Source organism: Molossus molossus, unplaced genomic scaffold, assembly GCF_014108415.1.
Source record: "Molossus molossus isolate mMolMol1 unplaced genomic scaffold, mMolMol1.p scaffold_m16_p_8, whole genome shotgun sequence".
NCBI classification, from domain to species: domain Eukaryota; kingdom Metazoa; phylum Chordata; class Mammalia; order Chiroptera; family Molossidae; genus Molossus; species Molossus molossus.
Window position 1 is genome coordinate 29,553,093 of NW_023425402.1, and position 8,398 is coordinate 29,561,490.

General features: G+C 36.8%; 1 pseudogene; it reads left to right on the plus strand.

Moving 5' to 3' along the window:
- Positions 1–7,440: 7,440 nt before the first annotated feature.
- On the plus strand, positions 7,441–8,130 carry LOC118621432 (annotated as a pseudogene).
- Positions 8,131–8,398: the final 268 nt, after the last annotated feature.

Sequence of the window (8,398 nt, forward strand, 5' to 3'; positions counted from 1 at the left end):
TATTATAAAATTGAGTAAAGTATTGATGGAATGACTATATGAATATTAAGTATGACTGAAACAAGAAATACCTGAAACCATTAGTTCTTCAAACTTTATATAGCAGCAGATTCTTTTTTTTTTTTTAAGATAAAATCCTACTTGGAAGATATACTATATATCCAGATATACATCAAGATATGTATCTAATCTAGATGTAGTTATATATTTAGATATATGCATAGATAGATCAATAGAAACATATCTGTCAAGTATATAAAGCAAATAAAAGAGAATTTTCTTTGTTGAACCATAAGCCCACAAGGCTACATTTAGTGGGCATTTACGTTGTGCCAGGTGCAATTCTAAAATTGTAACAACTCCTGTAATGGCCCTGGGATTTTCCTTTAGAACCATAAGTGTAATAAACACAGTTAAAAACCCACTCCTTTGGAACTGTAAGCCACTCAAAGGCAAGAACCTGATGATGTATATTTTAATCAAATGTATAGTGCAGTGTTTGGCACTTAGTGTTCAGTAAATATTGTTGGGATTTGGTGGCACAGAAGAATTTAAGAAAATCTCAGGAATAATCCCATATATCAGTAAATGGCTGTTGTCTCATGCTCCCAGCACACCACTTCCTCAGGGTAAAATTATTTTCTTTCAAAGTTCTGGGCAATGAGGTTTGGAATAAATCTAGGTCAAAAATTTCAGTCCAGTCTATCTCTGTCCTAGGGATATTTAGAAGCACAGATCGGGCCACTTACTGAATTAGTATGAAATTCAAATTGTGCCGAGAGTTACCCCGAGTGTATCATATCTAAATGGCCTGAGAACTCTTGGATGACTCCAGGGACCTTATCCTGAAATTTACTAGAAATTTGATCAGCTCTCCAAGGAATAATATTTCCTTTCTTCTCAATAAAAGTTTTATTGGAGACCAATAGAACCACCACTGATACAGAGAAAAGAACACAAAAAACTAAACGGATATAGGACAAAAATCGAAAAGTCACAATTATTCAATGTTGTTTGCAATTACTTTACAACTTCTTAAACAGCTCCCTTCAACCTGTTTTTTAATAATCTTACCAATTTTTTAGCTGAAACAGCATCAAGTTTACAAAAAATTAGGAGCTTCGGGGAAGAGACCAGCTTTCAAGATAACAAAGGAGACACCAAAAGTCTCCTCCCAACAGGACCATTTCTACCTAAAAATTGCTTAAGAGTAACTACCAAGTCTTGTGGAACAGTGGACCTACCTCGGAGACCATCAGGGATGCATTAGAACACTAACATAGATGTCCCTGGATGGCCCAGTATAGGAAAAGGGAAAACAAAATAGTTGCTGATGCATGGAAATGGCAGAGGAGCTGAGAAAACACAGGTAATGGCTGTTCAAAAAGAAATTAGGAGGTATTCAAAATACCCTATTATTACATACAGTGTGCTTGGTGACTCAGAGAAAAATAGGCAATTTTGTTTAGATAGCTGTTCACAGGTCTTTGAAAACTCAAGAAAATAATCAATAGTAGATATAAGAGGTAAGTCTCCTCAGTTGACTGCTAGGACCTAGGTATTCTTCCCAATGGCTTTCAATAGTCAGAAAAACATACTGCTGCAAAAAGCATTAAAGCAGTTTTGATTTTTTTTTTTAAACAAAACAGAATTTTTAGCTTCACCTTCATGATCAATTCCCTTCAAAGCTTCAAGGAAAAACAAAAAAGTAAGAAAAAGAGTTTCCCAAAACACACACACACACACACACACACACACACTGATAGTAAAGAGAAGCCTTTAACTCACATTATCAATTTGAACAATAATACTTCTACAGTTTTCTTTGTCAGAACAATCCTGGATATTCCCCCTGAAAAGTGGGTGTCCAGTGACTATGAGAACTCTCATCTTCAAACAATTTTGAAAGGAATAAGATCGACACAGTATAGAATTTGAAATTCCCTGCTAGGGGATGTGTGGAGAAAATGAGGGAGGATCTTTCCATCAAGGGCTTTAGGAAATTAGAATAAGGATAGTAGGAAAGACTTATTTACCAACAAAAAATTGGGGTGCTTCCAAGGAATAATATTGACTGTCCCAAAGATCTTTAAACTTTTCTGAGTCAATGTTCATGTTCATGATTGAAACTTTTCCCATGTGCCATGAATTATAGTGTGAGCCAATATTTACACAGACACTCTCCCAATTGTTTTCAGTTTCAAGTTAGATATCAAGTAAGGGGGTGTCGGGGAGAGTACGCCAGGGCATCAGAGATAGACACCTCAGGACGCAGCCTTGCCTTGTGCCTTAGCTCCTTCCTAAATGCCTCACCTCCTCCATCACTGAATTTCAAGACCTGTTCTTGAGGACAGAGTCTCTGATGTATGATTCTATTTACTGCTTGTGCCACTAATGTTTTTTATAAACTTTTTTTTTCTTTATTAATGTTAGAGAAAGAAGGATAGAGGATAGAAACATCAATGAGAGAGAACATCGACTGGCTGCCTCCTGCATGCCTCACACTGGGGATTTGGCCCACAACCTGGGCATGTGCCAGGAATAGAATCGGTGACTGCTTGGTACATGGTCACTCACTGCTCAACCACTGAGCTATACCAGCCAGGCCTAATGGTTTTAGTTATAAAATAATTTTTATTGAGGTGCTGCATGCTGTGCTAAAATTCTTATCAAGCATTATTAAATATGCAAGTACTCAATGAATATTTGGTAATTAAAAACTCTAAAACAAAATATTTTATGTAGTAACACAGGTAAGGTATGCAAACAAAATAAGTGAGAATAAAGTGAGTTTTTATTATAGTCTAATAGTAAAAGCAAAGAGAAAAAGTAAAAATAGTGATTTTTCAGGATTGTTTTTTTGAGACTTGAAATAAGGGCATATTAGAAGGAAGGGGTATTGATTAGAAAGTCATTTTCTGCCTTAAGTCAATGGTGTAAAAATAGAAAAATTTGGAGGGCACTACAATCCCTATAAACCATTATAAAAATTCTGAAAAAGTAAAGATAATTTCTGGGTTAAAATACCAGCATCGAACACCCAAATTATAACATTTAAAGCTACACCTCATATCACAGAGGTTACTCATTAGCATGAAGACCTGTGAATTAATAATAAGCTTTAATTCTTTGGCATTTTATCTTAGGAGTCATCCTTGGGACTTTACCAAGGTGAACTCTAAATGCAACCTCCGTATCTCAACAAGGGCAACAGATAATCAACAATAATTATATACGTTTTCTAAAACCTATCTTCTAAGAAATAAATAGATAATATTATAAAATTTAGTTGTAAAAGAAAGATCAGTTGGTATTTGTGATAGAAATGATTATTTCTCCTAACATCTAATTTTTACCCCTTTCTTACTTAATTAGAATTATTTGTGATGAATGACATCGCTTTTTGAATAGCATGAGCCAGTCCTGTTTTAACTAAGTGGATCAATGGGTTAGAAATAAAGTTTTCTGTGCTGTATTTCTAGCTCAGAGTAGTTCTGTGACCTTAAGTAACCTTCTCAGCAAGATTCTCAAATTATACCAGTTAAAACTAAAATGTTATTTTCCATCTACATTAGAATGTATTGCATAAGAGTTGTTAAATAAATCCTTCTTTATATAAATAATATGAGTTACTTCAAATAAAAGTAAAATGTCATAAAATTGTTTCTACATTATTGTCATATTTCACTGTAATGATTTGGCTATAATAGGATAAGCTAATGAACTCTAAAAGAAGAATAAGAGTTTGATTATTCTATAAAGTTAGTAATTCTTATAGAAATATATAGTAGCTTTTGTGTGTGTGTGTATATAATATATAATTTACATTTAGCTAAATGATTATGATTATCTTGAATATTAGAGGCAAGAGGATTCACTAGACTTGGTGGCTGTAATTAATAGCAGAGGGGGCAATTAAGAATAGTAGGCATTGGAATCACAAATATTGCATTGCCTCTGTCATGTACTATTTCATGACCATGGTCAAGTGACAACATCTCTAGCTTCAGGAACTAAGAATAATGATGTCTTAATATTATTTTATTTTGTTGTAAGAGAGTTAAATGAGTTTTGTTTTATGAGTTAATGAGTATAAACTGGCACCGAGCCTGATGTATATGAGGGGCTCAGAAATGTCAAGTTTTGTATTCTTTCAAGAAATCCTAAGAGATCCTTGATCCTTTTGTTGCCACATATATCTTTAAAATATCTCCCCATTTCTTGAGATTGCTAGAGTGACTTCTCATTTCTTCATGAAGTTCTAAATAAACAACAGATTGTACTTTCTACATCTTCATCTTATAATACCATGGATATGAATAATCTCTCTCTCTTTAGGTCCACCTGAGTATTTGTTATTGTTTTGTCTAATTTCATCAAACACATGGAAAATATGTGCATTAGGGTGGGGCCATTTATTTGATCAAACAGATAAAATAAAATGAAACAGATTGTCCTCATTTACTATTGTTACTATTGTCCTGGGCACTGAGGGAAGAAGAATGCCCATAAACCTGGATCCTTTCATCTCCATCTCACATTTTGCCTTCCCCTTCCATTTCCAACGATGATGCGATTAAAAAGAACATAAGCAGGGTAAGGTTAAGCTAGGGTTCACTTGCATGCCTTATCTCTGAAAAAAATTACTGAGAGGCAGCTCGATTCATTGCCACCATCTCAAGTGCTTCTAGGACAGACAATCTTCTGCCAAAACTGGAATGCATGTTTGTATTAAAAGAATTCAGCATTCCCTGCAAATACAAGTGAGCAGTCAATGACCCAAGGCAACCTATAAAATGGCATTGAGGGCCAAATGGAGAAGTATATACTATGTTCTATCCTCTCTCAAGTCACTCAATCCTGCTTTATAACTCTCCCTACTCCCTTTGGGCTGCCACTAATAAATAAGATTTTAAATTCTTCAATTAGCCAAGAATGGTTTAAAGTGAACTGAGTCTGCTCATAAATGAATGGTTTCAGTATCTTGTATTCACAATCTATGAAGTGCATATATACTTTAAAGGAAAGTTGAACTCATTCAAAAGATAAAAATGTACTGTCCTTATCAAAACATATTTCAAACCACATGAAAATAATTACCAAGTGACAGCTGGTGCCAGTTATTTAGTTACTATCCTATGGTCCCGAATCACTAAAGGGAACCAACATTTCCCCACCCTTAAGCTGCCTTTTTGAGATATTGATTAAGCTGTTTATTGTAAAGCAAAACTCAGAAAGAACTTTTAATCTTCCCCCATTTCTGTCCAAGAGATTCAGATAGAAAAACCTGCTTCAAGGAGATCTTAACATGTCCCCTTAGCCTAATTTGAGTTAAGTATAGTAAACAGGGGGGCTTCAGGCAGGGGCCTGTCAGCTAGATCCCCCTGTGGCCCATTGATTCTGAGCTGCCTGACAAGCCTGCCATGTGTGTTCACTCACATTCTCAGTTCTGACACCAAACACCCCATTCTCCACCCCCTTTCTCCTTTATCCAAAATGTCTTATATATCCAAGGTTGCCTCACTGTCTTTGACATTTTCAGGCACATGTGAATTGCCCATGCTTATCTATTAAAATTTTATTTATTCCTGCTAATCTGTCTAATTTTATTATTAGCTCAGCTAGAAGAACTTAGAAGGAGGTAGAAAAGTAGTTATTGTTTTTTTAGCAGCTACACCACTGCTGGATCTGGGACTATGCAGAGCACATTTCTGTCTTCTCATCTGAATTCTGGAGGCCCTGCAGAGAGATTACAAGGTCAGAGGAAGAAGAGACTTGCTTCTTCCTGTTTGTTTCCCATTCCTTCATCTTCACCTTGATGGCAGCCTTTCCTTCTCACAGCTGAAGCCAAATCTGTTTTATTGTTTTTCCAACAGTCATAGAACTGTAAGAAAAACCAAGTTTCAGCTGCCTGGTGCCACAAAAGCAAAACTCGTGAGACAAGTGCTGGCCAAAAAGGAAAAAGGTTTATTCAAGTGTTAGTCACCTGAGAAGATAGGAGGATTCTTGTAACAAAGCCCATCTCCCCCGCTCAGTGCTAGCAGTTTTTATAAAAAGGGAGAGGAAAAGCAAAACAAAGAAATCAGGGGAGGGCAGCGTTTGCAAAGTTCTCTACATGCAGGCCAGCAGAGTCTGACAAGGACCTTGAAACTGGTCAAGTAATAGCCTGGTATGCATTATCCTGGTCTTTGTCATCCTGATTCTACATCATCCTGGTTCAGTGACTGAAGATCAACAAATCTCCTGGAACTGGAATGACTGAAGGTCAGAGTCTGCATCTTCTGAAGTTAGTTCTTAGGATTCTTATACAAACATACTGTTTATCTACAAGCTACATATTAATCAGAGTCAGTATTTACAGAAACAATGTCAAGCCCTGGCCGGTTTGGCTCAGCGGTTAGAGCATCGGCCTGCGGTCCGGAGGGACCCGGGTTCGGTTCCCGCTAAGGGCACGTACCTCGGTTGCAGTTTGTCCCCGGCCCTGGTTGGTTGTGCGGGTGGCAACCACTCGATGTGTCCCTTTCACATCGATGTTTCTCTCTCTCTCTCTCTTCCTCTCTCTCCCTCCCGCTCTATCTGAACAAAAAATGGAAAAATGTTCTCGGGTGAGGATGATTAAAAAAAAAAAAAAAAACAGAAACAATGTCAAAAGAATGGTGGGGTGGGCTACAATTTCTCACTGTAAATAATCACCCTCACTGAACAGCGCCTCCGTCTTTGAAGTCTGAATTTTAGCTTTGCAAGACGTCTCCTATACATTTATTAGTTTCAATCATTCCAATATCTCCTCTTTGTTCTCAATCCTAAAAATGGATGCTGCTTCCTATTTCCTTGAAGGCGAGAATTCACTTTTTACCCTTTCAGTTACCTGGTTAACAAATTTATATTTAGTTCACATTTCTTTAGGTTTTCTCTGTTAAATAGCAGGTATGATTTCTGTCTCCCTTCTGAACCTTGACTAATATACAACTTGACACACATGAAGTGGTATTATATAAACTGGGTCAACTGAAATTGTTTTAAAATAAAACTCTTTGTAAAAGTGAGGCAGGGAAGAGGGTAAGGTAAATATGTAGCTGTCAGAGGTTGGTGGGTAGAGGGAGGAGAAAATGATGGAGGAAAGTAAGGGAGGGCTAATATTTCTTCTCACAAAGTAGGAAGAAATATTGTTTGTGGTAGATACAGTAACAGAGGTATGAGCATAATTTGAAGTTGCGTAGGTGACCTGTGGAAGAACTAGGATTAATGACATATGACAACAAAATTAAGAGAAGAGAGAAGGTGAGGACAGTGTTAGCAAATTAAAATATTTTATAACATAGAAGGATGTTATAAAATAAACATCCTTTAAATGATAAATTTAAAAATAATAAAATGAGGGGCTGGAGTGGAGACAGGAGGCCCTTGGCTGGGGAGCCTCCTGTTCCTGGAGGTAATGGGACTATGTGTTTGACACATTGTGACGGAACTGACACCGAAGCTGAGGTCTGTCCCCTTGATCATGAACTCCATAGAATCCTTCCCCCACCGCGCTCAATAGGGAAGGCAGGAAGAGCACCTCGTGGGCAGCTTCAGTGACTACAGGCAGTTGTCACAAAAACCTATTCACCAACTTCTTCGTGAATTTGACAGACAAGAAGATGACATTCACTGAGTGACATTGTGTGTAACAGAACTAAATGACCAGGAGGAAAATGAAAACCATTTTCCAATCATCTATGGCATCACTGTCAATATTAAAACTGCAGAGATTCACAGGGCCTCTTTCCAACATCGTGGTCTGGAGGAGGAGCTGTGTGCTGCTCCAGCCTCTACAGGAGGACCAATGATTAGTGTTTACCTGCAAAGACAGAACAACTTCCTGTGGGGCCCTATTCCTGGATGCAACTTCCACATGTGGATTTCTGGTTGTAACAAGATAAGCAAATACTAGAGAACCTTCCCACTTCACCTCTGGCTGAACCCCTATTTTGTTGAACATATTAGATCTACCTTGATGTTTAAAAAATATATACCCATCTACAACAAACATGCTGTTTCCTGTAAATAAAGCTTTTACTCTACAAATAAACAAACAAAAATGAAGAAGGCTTATGGAAAAAGATCTCTTCTCCAGAAATCAGAAAATAGGAATTACCAAAGAAAGCAACTTTTTTACATAGTAGAGACCAATAGTGGGATTTGGACAGAATATTAATTTGAAATCTACATCCATGAGACTTAAGGTTCCTTCCTTAGTCGGGATCTTTCAAATGACTTTCAAAATTGAATCTTATTTTGGCAAAACCAAAAAAGTAAATATAAATATAATAGAATAAGCACATTATTTAACTATATGGAGGTAAACCCAAAAAGAATTAGAAACCGGTGTTTGTCCCTGAAAGACAATACTAAAGAT